We start from the raw sequence: 19,126 nt of genomic DNA, 5'->3' as shown, positions 1-19,126 counted from the left end.
CTAAAAACAGCTGTCAGCAGTTAACACATTCACTGCCAACAGTTTTTTTTTTACTGTAGGTAGCTTCTGCCAAGGTTTTTTTTTTAGGATTCTGGCTCATCTTTCAAGAGGCGAGGATTATTTTCTGCTAGTATTTTGTGAACACCAAATATCTCAAAAGAACTAATAGAATGTGTGCTTTCTCTGTCTAAAAGAGTTAGTTTGTAGAGTTAGTAGTTATGTAGGCATTAGCAGTTGAATACAGCATGGTTTCAGCATCTGAAAATTTAAGCTGAGATAAATGCCTTTTTGTGAAATTCGATAGAACAGTCACTTTAACCATTTATTTTTGGCATCAGTAAGACGTCAGACATCTAAACAATAGTTTTGAACAGTAATTTCCTCCATAACAGCAGGAAACCCCCCTCTCCTTCAAACTCCTCCCTCCGTGTGTGTTCTCCTCCTCCCTCCGTGGCTGCAGCGGGTGTGTCACAAGCGAGTTTCTGCTGTCTGTGCTGCCTGGCTGCCCCTCGTCGGGCGAGTCTGGATGGGCTCGCTCGTTTCTTGGGGTTTCGGTTGAGAGCTTTGATGAAGCTTTTGCGATTCTGGGCTTATTTATGCTGCGTGTTTCAAAGTGTGTTGCACCCATAATCTATTATGCAAATTTGGGTAACGCTTTAGAATACAGCCCGCAAATAAGCATGTAGTTAGAGTATAACAACGGGGTTTAGGGCTGTAGTTATAGTCTAACTACTGGGTTTAAGGAGTGAATTATAAGATCTGTACTTATAGTCTAACTACGGGGTTTAAGGAGTGTAGTTATAGTATAACAACAGGGTTTAAGGAGTGTAGTTATGGTATAACAACGGGGTTTAAGGAGTGTAGTTATGGTATAACAACAGGGTTTAAGGAGTGTAGTTGGAGTATAACAACAGGGTTTAAGGAGTGTAGTTAGAGTATAACAACGGGGTTTAAGGAGTGTAGTTAGAGTATAACAACGGGGTTTAAGGAGTGTAGTTAGAGTATAATAACGGGGTTTAAGGAGTGTAGTTATAGTATAACAACGGGGTTTAAGGAGTGTAGTTATAGTATAACAACGGGGTTTAAGGAGTGTAGTTATAGTCTAACTACGGGGTTTAAGGAGTGAAAAAATACTTTAACTAGAGGGTAACAAGATCTGTATTTATAGTCTAACTACGGGGTCGCGCCGCGGGCTGTATTATGAAGCAGGGGACAAATGTTTGTACTTATAGGCTAATTACGGGGTACCACACTGTACTTACAGGGTAACTACGGGGTTTAAGGAGTGTAGTTATAGTCTAACTAAGGGTTTTAAGGAGTGTAGTTAGAGTATAACAACGGGGTTTAAGGAGTGTAGTTAGAGTATAACAACGGGGTTTAAGGAGTGTAGTTAGAGTATAACAATGGGGTTTAAGGAGTGTAGTTAGAGTATAACAATGGGGTTTAAGGAGTGTAGTTAGAGTATAACAACGGGGTTTAAGGAGTGTAGTTAGAGTATAACAACGGGGTTTAAGGAGTGTAGTTAGAGTATAACAACGGGGTTTAAGGAGTGTAGTTAGAGTATAACAACGGGGTTTAAGGAGTGTAGTTAGAGTATAACAACGGGGTTTAAGGAGTGTAGTTAGAGTATAACAACGGGGTTTAAGGAGTGTAGTTAGAGTATAACAACGGGGTTTAAGGAGTGTAGTTAGAGTATAACAACGGGGTTTAAGGAGTGTAGTTAGAGTATAACAACGGGGTTTAAGGAGTGTAGTTATAGTCTAACAACGGGGTTTAAGGAGTGTAGTTAGAGTATAACAACGGGGTTTAAGGAGTGTAGTTAGAGTATAACAACGGGGTTTAAGGAGTGTAGTTAGAGTATAACAACGGGGTTTAAGGAGTCTAGTTAGAGTATAACAACGGGGTTTAAGGAGTGTAGTTAGAGTATAACAACAGGGTTTAAGGAGTCTAGTTAGAGTATAACAACAGGGTTTAAGGAGTGTAGTTAGAGTATAACAACGGGGTTTAAGGAGTGTAGTTAGAGTATAACAATGGGGTTTAAGGAGTGTAGTTAGAGTATAACAACGAGGTTTAAGGAGTGTAGTTATAGTCTAACTACACTCCTTAAACCCCGTTGTTATACTCTAACTACACTCCTTAAACCCTGTTGTTATACTCTAACTACACTCCTTAAACCCCGTTGTTATACTCTAACTACACTCCTTAAACCCCATTGTTATACCATAACTACACTCCTTAAACCCCGTTGTTATACTCTAACTACACTCCTTAAACCCCGTTGTTATACTCTAACTACACTCCTTAAACCCTGTAGTTAGACTATAACTACACTCCTTAAACCCCGTTGTTATACTCTAACTACACTCCTTAAACCCCGTTGTTATACTCTAACTACACTCCTTAAACCCCGTAGTTACCCTGTAAGTACAGTGTGGTACCCCGTAATTAGCCTATAAGTACAAACATTTGTCCCCTGCTTCATAATACAGCCCGCGACCCCAGTTAGACTATAAGTACAGATCTTGTTACCCTCTAGTTAAAGTATTTTTTCACTCCTTAAACCCCGTTGTTAGACTATAACTACACTCCTTAAAACCCTGTTGTTATACTATAACTACACTCCTTAAACCCCGTTGTTATACTCTAACTACACTCCTTAAACCCCGTTGTTATACTCTAACTACACTCCTTAAACCCTGTTGTTATACTCTAACTAGACTCCTTAAACCCCGTTATTATACCATAACTACACTCCTTAAACCCCGTTGTTATACTCTAACTACACTCCTTAAACCCCGTTGTTATACCATAACTACACTCCTTAAACCCCGTTGTTATACCATAACTACACTCCTTAAACCCCGTTGTTATACTATAACTACACTCCTTAAACCCCGTAGTTAGACTATAAGTACAGATCTTATAATTCACTCCTTAAACCCCGTAGTTAGACTATAACTACAGCCCTAAACCCCATTGTTATACTCTAACTACATGCTTATTTGCGGGCTGTATTCTAAAGCGTTACCCAAATTTGCAATCCCCCACCGCCAGCTCCCAGCGCGAAAGCGAAAAGCGTTTTCGCCAATCCATTCTCATGAGAATGGCTTCCTCACGGTGCTGTTTTTTCTTGGCTTTCTCTCGTCTGGAGAGCACTGTTGCCACTTAGTGGGTCGGTAAAATAGATTATACACATTCAATACCTCTCATATTTTTATAGGAGATGTAAAAGGGTTTGATCGACGTCCCACCGTCAAAAAAAAAACGGCAGTCAACCGTTGGTTTCTGCTTGACGAGATATCTCGGAGTGTAGTTAGAGTATAACAACAGGGTTTAAGGAGTGTAGTTATAGTCTAACAACGGGGTTTAAGGAGTGTAGTTAGAGTATAACAATGGGGTTTAAGGAGTGTAGTTAGAGTATAACAACGGGGTTTAAGGAGTGTAGTTAGAGTATAACAACGGGGTTTAAGGAGTGTAGTTAGAGTATAACAACGGGGTTTAAGGAGTCTAGTTAGAGTATAACAACAGGGTTTAAGGAGTGTAGTTAGAGTATAACAACAGGGTTTAAGGAGTCTAGTTAGAGTATAACAACGGGGTTTAAGGAGTGTAGTTAGAGTATAACAACGGGGTTTAAGGAGTGTAGTTAGAGTATAACAATGGGGTTTAAGGAGTGTAGTTAGAGTATAACAACGAGGTTTAAGGAGTGTAGTTATAGTCTAACTACACTCCTTAAACCCCGTTGTTATACTCTAACTACACTCCTTAAACCCTGTTGTTATACTCTAACTACACTCCTTAAACCCCGTTGTTATACTCTAACTACACTCCTTAAACCCCATTGTTATACCATAACTACACTCCTTAAACCCCGTTGTTATACTCTAACTACACTCCTTAAACCCCGTTGTTATACTCTAACTACACTCCTTAAACCCTGTAGTTAGACTATAACTACACTCCTTAAACCTTGTTGTTATACTCTAACTACACTCCTTAAACCCCGTTGTTATACTCTAACTACACTCCTTAAACCCCGTTGTTATACTCTAACTACACTCCTTAAACCCCGTAGTTACCCTGTAAGTACAGTGTGGTACCCCGTAATTAGCCTATAAGTACAAACATTTGTCCCCTGCTTCATAATACAGCCCGCGACCCCGTAGTTAGACTATAAGTACAGATCTTGTTACCCTCTAGTTAAAGTATTTTTTCACTCCTTAAACCCCGTAGTTAGACTATAACTACACTCCTTAAACCCTGTTGTTATACTATAACTACACTCCTTAAACCCCGTTGTTATACTCTAACTACACTCCTTAAACCCCGTTGTTATACTCTAACTACACTCCTTAAACCCCGTAGTTAGACTATAACTACACTCCTTAAACCCCGTTGTTATACTCTAACTACACTCCTTAAACCCCGTTGTTATACCATAACTACACTCCTTAAACCCCGTTGTTATACTCTAACTACACTCCTTAAACCCCGTAGTTACCCTGTAAGTATAGTGTGGTACCCCGTAATTAGCCTATAAGTACAAACATTTGTCGCCTGCTTCATAATACAGCCCGCGACCCCGTAGTTAGACTATAAGTACAGATCTTGTTACCCTCTAGTTAAAGTATTTTTTCACTCCTTAAACCCCGTAGTTAGACTATAACTACACTCCTTAAACCCCGTTGTTATACTATAACTACACTCCTTAAACCCCGTTGTTATACTCTTAACTACACTCCTTAAACCCCGTTGTTATACTCTAACTACACTCCTTAAACCCTGTTGTTATACTCTAACTACACTCCTTAAACCCCGTTGTTATACTCTAACTACACTCCTTAAACCCCGTTGTTATACTCTAACTAGACTCCTTAAACCCCGTTGTTATACCATAACTACACTCCTTAAACCCCGTTGTTATACTCTAACTACACTCCTTAAACCCTGTTGTTATACCATAACTACACTCCTTAAACCCCGTTGTTATACCATAACTACACTCCTTAAACCCCGTTGTTATACTATAACTACACTCCTTAAACCCCGTAGTTAGACTATAAGTACAGATCTTATAATTCACTCCTTAAACCCCGTAGTTAGACTATAACTACAGCCCTAAACCCCATTGTTATACTCTAACTACATGCTTATTTGCGGGCTGTATTCTAAAGCGTTACCCAAATTTGCAATCCCCCACCGCCAGCTCCCAGCGCGAAAGCGAAAGCGTTTTCGCCAATCCATTCTCATGAGAATGGCTTCCTCACGGTGCTGTTTTTTCTTGGCTTTCTCTCGTCTGGAGAGCACTGTTGCCACTTAGTGGGTCGGTAAAATAGATTATACACATTCAATACCTCTCATATTTTTATAGGAGATGTAAAAGGGTTTGATCGACGTCCCACCGTCAAAAAAAAAACGGCAGTCAACCGTTGGTTTCTGCTTGACGAGATATCTCGTCCACGGCAGTGAACGTGTTAAAAGCAATGGTAAACATAATGTCTTTAGTCTATTTTTAAAAGTAAGTAAAGTTGGGGCAGATCTGAGGTCTTCAGGCAGTTTGTTCCAGCTAGCAGAAGCATAGTGGGTGAATGCGGCCTTCCCATGATTTGATTTGATCCTAGGAACAGTTAGTAAGCCGGACCCTGCTGACCTGAGAGGTCTAGACGGTTCGTAGCGTGGGAGCAATTCAGCAATGTATTTTGGGCCTAGGCCGTTAAGTGATTTGTAGACCAGTAACAGTATTTTAAAATCTATTCTATGACACACTGGCAACCAGTGTAAAGACCTAAGAACTGGAGTGATATGATCAGCTTTCTTAGTCTTTGTTAGATCTCTAGCAGCAGCATTCTGAATGAGCTGGAGTTGCCTAAGTTCTTTTTTAGAAAGACGAGAGAAAAGGCTATTGCAGTAGTCTAACCTACTATAGATGAAGGCGTGAATTTGTTTTTCTAGATCCTGTCTGGACATGGAGCCCCTAATTCTTGCTATATTTTTAAGATGATAAAAAGCTGATTTTCTGATTGACTTAATGTGGGAGTTAAAGTTGACCCTGTCCTGTAATGTGCCCGTTATCAGAGGGGCTGCTTAGAGAGAACGTCAGTGCATTTTGTAATGGCTGTAATACCTTGTTCCTCCTGGGAGGTTATGGGTAGGGGTGTTGACTCACTGCAAGTTGTGACATTGTCATCCCCATCTGCAAGTGGGATTTACACACGTGGACACACACACACACACACACACACACACACACACACACACACACACACACACTCACAACCAGTCAAAGATAAATAGTAAGGAATGGTAAGAGATTCACTTTTTTCCTTATCAACTGCATTACTGTTGTCATCTGTGTTATTTTATTTACTTTTACTTGAAGCAGTCGGTGCTGCCTCGGTGTCATACTCAGCCAGTGGACAGGGTACATCTGTAGGACGGAGGAAGGCACAAACATTCAATACAAAGCCTGAAAGCCATATATAAAAGGTGTTGAGCACAGACTCAATTTACTTGGAAATACCAGTGTTAGTTTCAAATGTTTCAGAAATAGCTCAAAAATGAGTTCCTGGTGGTGCTATATGTGTAAAAGCAGAAGCAGTCGCAGAAATCACAAGCCCCGGTTAGACCTGGTGTCAACACATACCATCACGTGCCTTCAGCTCAGCCATGGTGAGAAACAGGTTGCCCTCTTCTGGCCCACCTTCAAGATTCAAGATTCAAGATTTTTATTGTCACTCCATGGTACAAGTATCACCTGTGAAATTCTTGTGCTGTGGACTCCGTTTACAACATAGTACAAATATAACAGGGCATATGAGTGCAAAAACAACAAGAGACACAACAAGCAATAAGGCAGTGTAGTGATAAGACAAGTCAGAGACAGTGGCATATTCACTGCTGCACATAGGTGCACATGTCATGTGCATACTTTAGACGTGCTTAAACATTTTAAATTCGGCGTATTTGACATACAGGTGCAAATAGCATATTCCTTATTAAACATACAATTAAACATTAGACATACGTAATGGTAGCAGCTACAGTACGGTACAGTACGGCTACTACACTATTTGTGTATGTTAAGGAGTCTCGTGGTCTGCGGGAAGAAACTGTTCCTCAAGCGATTTGTGCGTGCTTTTGGAACCCTGTATCTTCTCCCTGAGGGTAACAGGGAGAACAGGCTGTTGTGGGGATGGTTTGTGTCTTTGATGATCTTCAGGGACCTCCTGAGGCACCGCTGTTTATACAGTTCATGCAGTTCTGGCAACTCACATCCTGTTACGTGCTGGGCCGCGCGTCTCACTCTCCGTAGCGCCCTGCGGTCCATGGTGGTACAGTTCCCGTACCAGGTGGTGAAGCAGCCAGTCAGCAGGCTTTCAATGGTGCCTCTGTAGAAGTCCCTAAGGATTTCTGGCCTTAGCCCAAATTTCTTCAGGCGCCTGAGTCTGTGTATTCGCTGTTGGGCCTTTTTGACAACAGTGGCGGTGTGGCCGGCCCAAGTCAGGTCCTGGTGGATGTTGACTCCCAGGTACTTGAAGCTGTCCACCCTTTCCACCACTGTGCCGTTGATGGTGATTGGGGGGTGTGCGCCCCCCCCCTCCTGTAGTCTACAATGATCTCCTTGGTCTTGGAGACGTTCAGAGAGAGGTGGTTGTCCTGGCACCATTGTTCCAGGGGCCCCACCTCCTCTCTGTAGGCCGTCTCGTCGCCCCCCGAGATCAGCCCCACGACTGCTGTGTCGTCCGCAAACTTCACGATGGTGTTCGAAGTTTGAGTCACCACGCAGTCGTGGGTGTAGAGGTCGTACCAGAAGGGGCTGGAGACGCACCCCTGGGGCGCTCCTATGCTGATGGTCAGTGGGGAGGAGGTGAGGGTGCCCACCCTCACCACCTGGCGGCGGTCTGTCAGGAAATCCAGGATCCAGTCGCACATTGCTGTGTTTAGTCCCAGATCCTTGAGCTTGCGTACCAGCCTGGAGGGTACTATGGTGTTGAATGCTGAGTTGTAGTCCACGAACAGCATTCTTACATAGGTGTCCTTCCCCTCCTGGTGGGACAGGGCGGTGTGGAGCACGTGTGCTACTGCATCCGCTGTGCTCCTGTTGGGGCGGTATGCAAATTGTAGCAGGTCGTGGTCCGGGGGGAGTGTGGGACGGATCTTTGATATGACCAGCATTTCAAAGCACTTGCTGGGTATTGGCGTGAGGGCTATTGGGCGCCAGTCATTGAGGCTGGTCACTTTCTGCTGCTTGGGAATGGGGATGATTGTCGCTGCTTTAAAGCAGGAGGGAACTCGTCGGAGGGAGAGAGACTGGTTGAAAATGTCTGTGAATACGCCTGCCAGCTGGTGGGCACAGGCCTTGAGGACCCGCCCGGGGATGCCGTCCGGGCCGGCCGCCTTGCGTGGGTTGATGCGCAGGAACGACCGGCGCACCTCATCCTCAGTGATGGTGAGAGGGCGGTCTGGATCTGTGGGGGGTGGGAGGTGGGGGGGGGTTGGTGGTTGGGTGGGAATGGGAGGGGGTGGGGGTGCTGAGGGGTAAGGGGGAGGGGAGGAGGGGAGGTGGTCGGGGGGTGAGAGGAGGAGGGGTGGTGGGGGGGCGGAGAGGAGGAGGGGTGATGGGGGGGAGAGGTGGCAGGGGGGGAGGGGGGAGGGGGGGTGGTGGGGGGGAGGAGAGGGGGGGGTGATGGGGGGGAGGAGAGGAGGAGGAGTGATGGGGGGGAGAGGTGGCTGAGGGGAGGGGAGAGGAGGGGGGGAGGTGGAGGGGGGGTGGTGGGGAGGAGAGGGGTAGGAGAGGAGGGGGGGGAGGGGAGGCGCTCTGGCAGAGGGGTCGAACCTGGCGTAGAACGCGTTGAGTTCATCTGGCAGGGTGGGTGACGCGTTGGCGTTTTGCTGTTTTTCCCCTTTGAAGTCTGTGGCAGCATGGAGTCCTCTCCACAGGTGTCTGGGGTTGTTGGAGTCCAGTTTTGCCTCCAGCTGCCTGCCATATTCTCTCCGTGCTCTTTTTAAAGTGGTTCGGAGGGCATATCTTGTCTGCTTGTATTCCTCTGGTGTTCCAGAGTTGAAGGCGGTGGTCCTGGCGTGGAGGGCTGCCCGGACGTCACTGTTGATCCATGGTTTCTGGTTTGGCATTATTTTGATTATTTTTTGGGGGATTATGTCCTCTGTGCATTTTTGTATGAAGCCTGTTACCGTGTCTGCATATTCGTCCAGGTCTCCTGCAGCCTTGAACTCTTCCCATGCTGTTTGGTCGAAACAGTCTCTCAGGATGTCCTCTGATTGGTCTGACCAGCAGTGGGCGGTTCGGAAGGCCGGGGGGTGTCGCTTGAGCTTCTGATGGTACCTGGGAACGAGCAGGATGGAGGCGTGGTCCGATCTGCCGAAGGGGGGGCGGGGTGTAGCCTTGTAGCAGTGTTTGATGTTCGTGTAACACTGGTCCAGTGTGCGTTTTCCCCGTGTGTGGAAGTTGATGTGCTGGTGGAGTGTAGGCAAGCACTTCCTCAGGTTGACTCTATTGAAGTCGCCTGCCAGGATCATTGCTGTTTCCGGTTGTTTGAGCTCCTGTGCGCTGATCGCGCGGTGGAGTTCCTTGGCTGCGTTTGTTGCGTTGGCTTGGGGGGGAATGTACACTGCAGCAAGAGTGACTGTCTAACCCTAACCCGAATTCCCTGGGACTGTAATATGGTACACATTGGAGCATAACGTATTCCAAGTCCGCTGTGCAGTGCGTTTCAATGTTAGTGATATTCGCACACCAGTTCTTGTTTATCATCAGGCAGACGCCCCTGCCCCTCGCTTTACCGGAGCGCTCTTTGTCTCTGTCAGCCCTATGTATACTGAAGCCGGGGATTGTGATGGCATGATCTGCAGTGTCGGCTGAAAGCCAGGTTTCAGTCAAACACAGGACGTTACATCTCGCTATGTCCGTTTGGAATTGTGCCCTTGCTCTCAATTCACACATTTTATTCTCCAACGATTGAACATTAGCCAGGAGTATGCTGGGCAGTGGTGGTTTATGCGCTCTCGCCTTCTCTGCCATGCGAGGAGACCCCTTCGTCTTCCTCTCTTTTGCCATTTAAGTTCAGGGAATTCAGAGAGGTCGGGAGCCGTCCAGTTTTGTTTGGGGTGTTTTTGCGCATTTCTGATGTTTAGCAGCGCGCCCCTGTTGTACCTACGGGTGGTACTGCTGATGCCGTTATCGTTGTTGTTATAGTTAATGTTGTCGTTGTCCTCCATCTTGCTGGCCCAGTCCCTTTGGGGGGGGGGGGGGCGCAGTGTGAACAATAGAACGATAGACCGGCGGTAATCCACAGTAATCCACGCTGTTGTTGTGTTCTCCTTTTGCCAAAAAAGTGCACTTACGCTACTATGTACACTGTATAAAAGACACTGATATATACACTAGTTATTTACAAAGCGAATAGAAGCAACGAAATTATAAACAAAACGAAATTACTCTAAAAAAAAGACCTATTTCCTACGAAGTTCACGGAGCTCGCTCAGCTGGTCGCCTCCTCTCCTGGCGCCCACTCAACACACTTCATTCTCAGCTATAAGAATATAAATAAGAACATGTCACCTCATTGTGGCTACATGCAGTACATAAATTAATGTTAAATCAAGTATGCCACCATGGCATGCTATTTAAAAATGTTTTTTTTTCATTCCAGAAAAAGCCACACAAAAAAGTAGAGCAAAACCTTGGTTTGCAGTCAGTCTGAGTCTGACACTGTATAGCCACTTTCAGACATGAACTCCGGGTCAGGTCAGGGTTGTTTCCCCTGAGCATAACCCGGGCGATACGTGAAGTGTACCCTTTCAGACATGAGGCATGTTGCTTTCATACATGTGTTGCACCTCCGGGTGTAAAGTAGAGAGGGGGCGGGGGTGGGGGGGAATTTGAGGATGACCACACAATGGGGAGTTGTGAAAACTGACCACACAGCTGCACTTCACTGTCTGAGCATAGCCTTAAGTGAATCGCATTGACATTCAACAAACTATCACGATATGCAGAGTCTGAAAACAAGTTGCTAAAAATACATAATGGGCGATAACTGCCTAACGTTCGCGGCATATAATCGTTTGCGCATAACGTTAGTAATTAATTAAACAACCCTACAACTCACGCCCAGATGCATCGATTTCCTCGAGTCTCAAGTGCTACAAAGAAAACAGGTCTTTCCTAGTGTTCAGTCCTAAAATGCATCCACCCTACTAGAATTATACAGAATACAGGAAGCTAGACGTTTTTACCTTCAAAATAAAATCAATGTTGTATTACTTAGTAACAAAAAATGAGAACGGTCGACTCACTACGGGTTAAAATTGACTTTTCGAAGGGAGCAAATATTCTTCCAGTTTATCTCTGTTCTGTATCTTTCGGATCACACACACAAAAAAACATTACACGTGCATTTACTTTATTTAATTGCCATTATTGCGAAGGTTGTACCCGGAAGTTTCCGTTTTATACTGCCTGACTTGACGCTACTTGGAATTTGCGGTTCTGCACGTGTATCTTCACAAATGCTGTGTAAACGTTAAATCAAAGGCATGAACGCAACCAGATCCAGATACCTTACCTAGCGATGTCCAATACTGGGAAGCAGGACAACCCTTGTGTCCAAAAATGTTCTATTTTAAAGGTGTGTGCTGTGCGAAGCTATGCCAAAGTGAAATAAGATCAAAGCCATGAGAGTTTCAATCCAGCAACACGTAGCCTATTGGCTGACACACGGAGCAGGTTCAAGCTTTATTTGGACAAACTGAAACTGCATGATCTTATTTTTCGCTCGCTCATTCACATCGACTATTTATATAATAATAATCTGTCACGCTGGCTTTCTGTCTCTCTCCCCCGCCCGTTATCAGAGGGGCTGCTTAGAGAGAACGTCAGTGCATTTTGTAATATGGCTGTAATACCTTGTTCCTCCTGGGAGGTTATGGGTAGGGGTGTTGACTCACTGCAAGTTGTGCCATTGTCATCCCCATCTGCAAGTGAGATTTACACACGTGGACACACACACACACACACACACACACACACGTCAGGTAGACACGTAGCGTCAGATCCCTCCTTCTCTTGACCCCTGGCAGTTTGCCTATAGAAAAAATAGATCTGTGGAGGACGCCATTTCCTTAGCCTTGAACTCCGTCTACGAGCACCTAGACAAAAGTAAATCTTATGTCAGAATGCTTTTTATTGACTATAGTTCTGCTTTTAACACGATCATTCCCTCACTCCTCATCCACAAACTGCAAAATCTTGGTCTGTGCGATGCTGTTTGTGAATGGATCTTTAGCTTTTTAATTCAGAGACCCCAAAGAGTGAGGATCGGTAACAATCTGTCTGAGACTCTTGTCCTCAGTACCGGCTCGCCTCAAGGCTGTATTCTTAGTGCCTTTTTATTCACTCTTTTTACTCATGACTGTATTGCCCGCTTCCTTAACAATCTGATTGTAAAGTACGCGGACGACACCACCGTCATTGGGCTCATAAGCTCAAATGACGAGTCCAACTACAGACTGGAGGTGGAAAATCTAGTCAGGTGGAGCGAGGCTAACAACCTCATACTTAACGCTTCTAAAACAAAGGAGCTCGTCATCGATTTCCGCCGCACTAAGGGACCCCACCATCCCATTCTAATCAACGGCTCTGAAGTCGAGATGGTTAGGGATTTTAAATTTCTTGGTGTCACCATCTCTGATGACCTCACTTGGCACTCCAATACTAAAACAGTCATCAAAAAGGCTCAGCAACGGCTCTTCTTCTTAAGAAGACTAAAGCATTTTACCCACAACAGTCAGGTCCTCCTTAATTTTTATTGATGTATCATCGAGAGTATCCTCACCAGCTCTTTCACCATATGGTTTGGTAACCTTACTGTGAAGGAGAAAACATCTCTAAACAGAGTTGTGAGCCGTGCTCGCAGGGCAACCGGGGCCGACCTGCCTGCATTAGAAGAGCTCTACAGCTCTAGACTTCTGGCCCGTGCTTCTAGCATTGTTAGAGACCCTGCAGGTCATCCAGCCGCTAACCTCTTTAACCTACTTCCCCTCGGCAGACGCTACCGCTCTATAAAATGCTCTACCACTCGTTTTGCAAAGAGCTTTTTTCCAAGTGCGGTACGCAGTCTGAATGACCTTAATACCAAACGCTAGATCCTACACCCGCCAAGCTGTAGACCATGCCTTACTTTTTGTTGCTTTTCCTTTGTATAAGATGTCTTATACCTAACTGTACATGCAATGTTGCCTCTATGCATAGGCTATGCATAGGCTTTATCTTAATTCATGTGCACTTTAATTATCTTGCACTTTAAAACTTGAGCTGGTGAACTCGGTTCTATCCAATATGCACTTGTCTCCTTGTATCTTTTTAAAATTTTAACCTTTTTATTCCTTTTATTCTTTTTACATGGTATCTAAATGTTTTTATATGCTGTCCTGTGATTTGTTATGTATGTTTTTAAGCTCCTAGCACCCCAATTCCAATGCAGTTCCTACTGTAAATGGCAAATAAAGTGACTTGACTTGACACACACACTCACAACCAGTCAAAGATAAATAGTAAGGAATGGTAAGAGATTCACTTTTTTCCTTATCAACTGCATTACTGTTGTCATCTGTGTTATTTTATTTACCTTTACTTGAAGCAGTCGGTGCTGCCTCGGTGACATACTCAGCCAGTGGACAGGGTACATCTGTAGGACGGAGGAAGGCACAAACATTCAATACAAAGCCTGAAAGCCATATATAAAAGGTGTTGAGCACAGACTCAATTTACTTGGAAATACCAGTGTTAGTTTCAAATGTTTCAGAAATAGCTCTAAAATGAGTTCCTGGTGGTGCTATATGTGTAAAAGCAGAAGCAGTCGCAGAAATCACAAGCCCCCGTTAGACCTGGTGTCAACACATACCATCACGTGCCTTCAGCTCAGCCATGGTGAGAAACAGGTTGCCCTCTTCTGGCCTACCTTCATTCTCAGCTATAAGAATATAAATAAGAACATGTCACCTCATTGTGGCCACATGCAGTACATAAATTAATGTTAAATCAAGTATGCCACCATGGCATGCTATTTAAAAATGTTTTTTTTTCATTCCAGAAAAAGCCACACAAAAATGTAGAGCAAAACCTTGGTTTGCAGTCAGTCTGAGTCTGACACTGTATGCAAGAAAGACACCGATGATGCCAAAGAAGAGACAACCAGAGATGGCGAGAAGCAGCCTTCTTTCCAGAACTACAGAAAGAGATGAGAGAGAGAGAGAGAGACAGAGAGAATAACAGTGAGAGAGAGTTGACCTTTTTCACAGCAGCCATTTTGTTTCTAAAAGGCAGGGTAAACACATGGTGCAACCAAAGCATTAAGGAGGGTTTCCAACTTCCAATCCATGTAGGTGTTCCAGTGCTGAGGCCCTGCTTAATGTTTTGCTTGCACTTGTGTTTACCCTGCATTTTAGACACAAAATGGCTGCTGTGAAAAAGACCCATAGTAACATTTGTACTTAAAGGCACTATGTGTGATTTTTTTGTCCACTAGATCAGTGGTTCCCAACCTTTTTTGTGCCGTGTACCCCTTGAGCTGTTTTGCCATGCCAAGTGTACCCCCTGACAGCGTGTTGATGATTCTCCCAAATTTGTTCCATTAATCTCATTCAACTTTTACTATCCAACACAACTGATTATTGAATTAAAACAATATTAAATTAAAATCATTTTGAATGACTCCCCTTTAATACAAATAGCTATACACTTATTGAGAATTAGCAAAATATTATATATAGCCTATATAGAGATAGATATATTCAGACTCACACAGTAACAGTTTCAACTATTTTTATTCAGTCACTTGGCACCTTTAAAAAGACACCTGAGCTAGTTTGTCTTTCATAACCTGCTGAAAAAACCAGCATGCACCAGCATAGCTTTTTATGCTGGTACATTTGTTGTGTTTTGAAAACACAACAAGTTATGCTGGTGTACCAGCATCCCAGCATGCGATGCTGGGATGCTGGTGGTGTGACCAGCATGGGATGCTGGTGGTGTGACCAGCATGGGATGATGCTGGTATGCTGGTGGTGTGACCAGCATGGGATGCTGGTCACATATGCTGGTCTTAATTGTGACCAGCATATGCACCTATGCTGGTGTAGATGCTGGTGTAGATGCTGGTGTGACCAGCATACACCAGCTATGCTGGTCTTGCTGGTGTCAAAACACAACATGCTGGTCTATGGTTGAATGCTTGTTAACCAGCACCCCATGCTGAGAGTAGTCAGACCAGATAAACATCACAAAATTAATCTTTCTTGAACTAGTTAAATGAAGACTATTTCAGGTTTACATAACAATATAATTATTTATTAAATAAAAGCAACACAGAGAGGGAGTGGGAGAGAACCGCACATACAGCAGTGCACCTGAACAGTCAGCCTGTACCTGTCTTTATGTCAAAAGTATTAAAAGTGTGACTCAACTCAATTAACGTGCTGAAGGCAATTAAAGACTCATTACAATTAAACTCAATTAAATAATAAAACTACTGACTAATTAACAATAACACAACAAACAGGCAACATCACCCGACAAGAAAAGAGGTCACCCCAGGAACAGCTGGAGAAGAGGTGTGCAGGCAGAAATGTCTGGGAGCAGGCTCAACTGGGGAGATCAGGGAAGAACCGCCAACCACCGACATTTTGTCAATGGCCTATGCTCCCTTGAGGAGCAAAGCCCTTAAGTCAAATCAGAAGTAGAGAATTCCACTGAATGCAGATTTATTTTGCACAAAATCTCACAATCCTAAAAACTTTCTGGAAAAAAACAAAATGTTTTGCAGGCATTCATTTACCGTAATTAATTAATTTCAGTTATTGAGAGTTGATTTGAGTTCAGTCGTGGACCAGTGATGTCATTCACAAATCACAACTTAAATCAACTCTCAATAACTGTCAAACTAAATGAATGCCTGCAAAACGGTTTACAGTTTTTGGATATGTGTGAGATTATGTGCAAAATAAATCAGCATTGTTTTTCGGTGGAGTGTCCCTTTAAGTGCTATTCTTTGCTTGTTTGTTTATGTCCATTATTTTCTCTGTGATGTAGCATCCAGGCTTCCCCACTCGAGCTTCCACATCTGCTTCACCCAGGTTTTGGTTCTGGAGCCACTCTTTGTATCAAACTGAAAAGTTAACTCATTAACTCAAAATCAACTCTCAATAACTGTCAAACTATTCATCATTCATCTAGTTTGACAGTTATTGAGAGTTGATTTGAGTTAATGAGTTAATCATTTGAGTTGGTGTGGACCAGTGATGTCACTGGTCCACACTTTAACACTCAATAACTGTCAAATTAAATGACAGACTTCAAAACCGTTTACAGTTTTCTGATATACTACTGATGTTCTAATGATACAAAGCTGGTTGAAAATGGGCGGAGTGTTCCTTTAATGTAAAACGAGATGGAAATCTCAATGTGATTGCCCTAGATAAATAAAGGTTAAAAATGTAGCAGTTGTATTCACCTTATGTAGCCACGCCCATTTGACCCGGTTGTGTGGCCATATCAAAACTTAGCCTAAAAATAAAATAAAATAAAATGGCTGCATGGCTTCTCCAATATCATCTAACTCTGAATTAACTAATAATTTAGCCAATTGTATGTAACATACCAAATAAAAGCAAACGGCAATGTCTAAGAATGCAACGCCATGTAACTGGCTCGTTAAGTCTGCATTCCAGGGAATTATGTTAACATCTGCGGGTCTTATTGAGGTTATAGTGGCTCGAGCGCAACTCGGAGGAGAGAAAATTAATGTAAAACGAGATGGAAATCTCAATGTGATTGCCCTGGATAAATAAAGGTTAAAAATGTAGCAGTTGTATAAAGTGGGAAAGATTCTTAGTTGGCCGCTCTTCTTTCACCAAGTATCCAGTCTGCCTGTAGCCTACTGTATGTCTGTGTGCACTTTGCTCATGTGTATGTTTCCACACGCACTGACCTCCTCGCTCTCATCTCCCATCTCCTCCCGTATCGTCCTGCGCTCGGCTCCTCACTCTCTCTCTCTCTAACTTAGAGTCTAAGACATTTAGGGTACATTATGCTACGTGGATGACCAGGCAAACCTAGCATACATCAGCAGCTAACTAGCATGACTCGGCAGCATGGCTCTATATTACACGGTAAAAAGTTGCCTATAGATTCACCCCTCAGCCCCTCTCTCCCTCTGACAAGTAACTAGCAAGCAAGTGATGTGTGAATAACCTCTTTCTGTCGCAATAAATACCACACTTGTTAGACAAGTTAGTTAACTTCACTCACCTCAAATATCTGCTTCAAGCCGCCAGTTCGTTTTGTTTTCAGAGGACCAGGCTCGCGCAGCGCAGTGCGTCCTGATGAATGGTGCTGCTGCTGATTGGCGGCAAAGTTTGGAGATGGTCTCGCGGACCCGCGCTGCATGTCATGATATCAGATCATACTGAGGAGGCTCCACTGCGCACAATGCATAGTGATACTACTAGTTTGTCAACAAACAAAATAGTTCCAATTGAATTAGGAAAACTGGCATCAGAAATTAAATTAGTCACTGCTCTGACTTAGAGTTTAATTAACGCCTCTCTGTTAACAGTAGAAAAAATAACATAGCTTGAAGGTAATAATAATAATAATGATAACTAATAGGCTAATAATAATAATAATAATAATAATAATAATAATAATAATCAATGTAGCCTATATGTAAGGTTATTTTAAGGGACTACTGATTTATACAGAATTGTAGCCTCTTGTATTGTGTTTTACCTTTTTACCTTCCACCCATAGACATAGGCTATATATCTTCCACCATAACCAAGTTATTTTGCATCAAATCTCCTGAACATGATTGATGACATAAAAGGTGACCCCTATGTTTTCATGGTAGCCTGATACACTGTAGGAAAAATTAGCCATGGGCAAGGGGAAATATGCTCCAAGAAATCTCAGAATGCACACAAAAAAACATGATCAAGGGGCAAACATTGTCCCCAAGTTTTTGATAGGCCTAATTGTATTTTCATTCAATTAATTTAATTTCCATTTGCTTCTCTAACACACATGTGCACCTGCAAGCTTGTTGCCAGAAGATAACAGAAGAACACACACAAATGTTTGCATTACGCTCTAGCAACTTGATGCACTAATTACTATTTTTTTGTGCTCTACACGTTTTCCACATGTGCTCTACATGTTTTCCACATCTGCTCTCCTAGTTTCCACATGTGCACACGTTTTCCACATGTGCTCTACATGTTTTCCACATCTGCTCTCCTGGTTTCCACATGTGCTCTACACATTTTCCACATATGCTCTACACATTTTCCACACGTGCTCTACACGTTTTCCACATGTGCTCTACATGTTTTCCACACGTGCTCTCCTGGTTTCCACATGTGCTCTACACATTTTCCACACGTGCTCTACACATTTTCCACACGTGCTCTACACGTTTTCCACATGTGCTCTACACATTTTCCACATGTGCTCTACACATTTTCCACATGTGCTCTACATGTTTTCCACATGTGCTCTCCTGGTTTCCACACGTGCTTTACATGTTTTCCACATCTGCTCTCCTGGTTTCCACATGTGCTTTACACATTTTCCACATGTGCTCTACATGTTTTCCACATGTGCTCTACATGTTTTCCACGTGCTCTCCTGGTTTCCACATGTGCTCTACATGTTTTCCACATGCGCTCTACACGTTTTCCCACATGTGCTCTACATGTTTTCCACATGTGCTCTCCTGGTTCCCACATGTGCTCTACATGTTTTCCACATGTGCTCTCCTGGTTCCCACATGTGCTCTACATGTTTTCCACATGTGCTCTACATGTTTTCCCACATGTGCTCTACATGTTTTCCACATGTGCTCTCCTGGTTCCCACATGTGCTCTACATGTTTTCCACATGTGCTCTACATGTTTTCCACATGTGCTCTACATGTTTTCCACATGTGCTCTACACGTTTTCCCACATGTGCTCTACATGTTTTCCACATGTGCTCTACACGTTTCCCACATGTGCTCTACACATTTTCCACATGTGCTTTACATGTTTTCCACATGTGCTCCACATGTGGAA

The sequence above is a fragment of the Poromitra crassiceps genome, assembly GCF_964638095.1.
Source record: "Poromitra crassiceps genome assembly, chromosome: 8".
Lineage (NCBI taxonomy): Eukaryota > Metazoa > Chordata > Actinopteri > Beryciformes > Melamphaidae > Poromitra > Poromitra crassiceps.
This window is presented reverse-complemented; position numbering follows the sequence as displayed.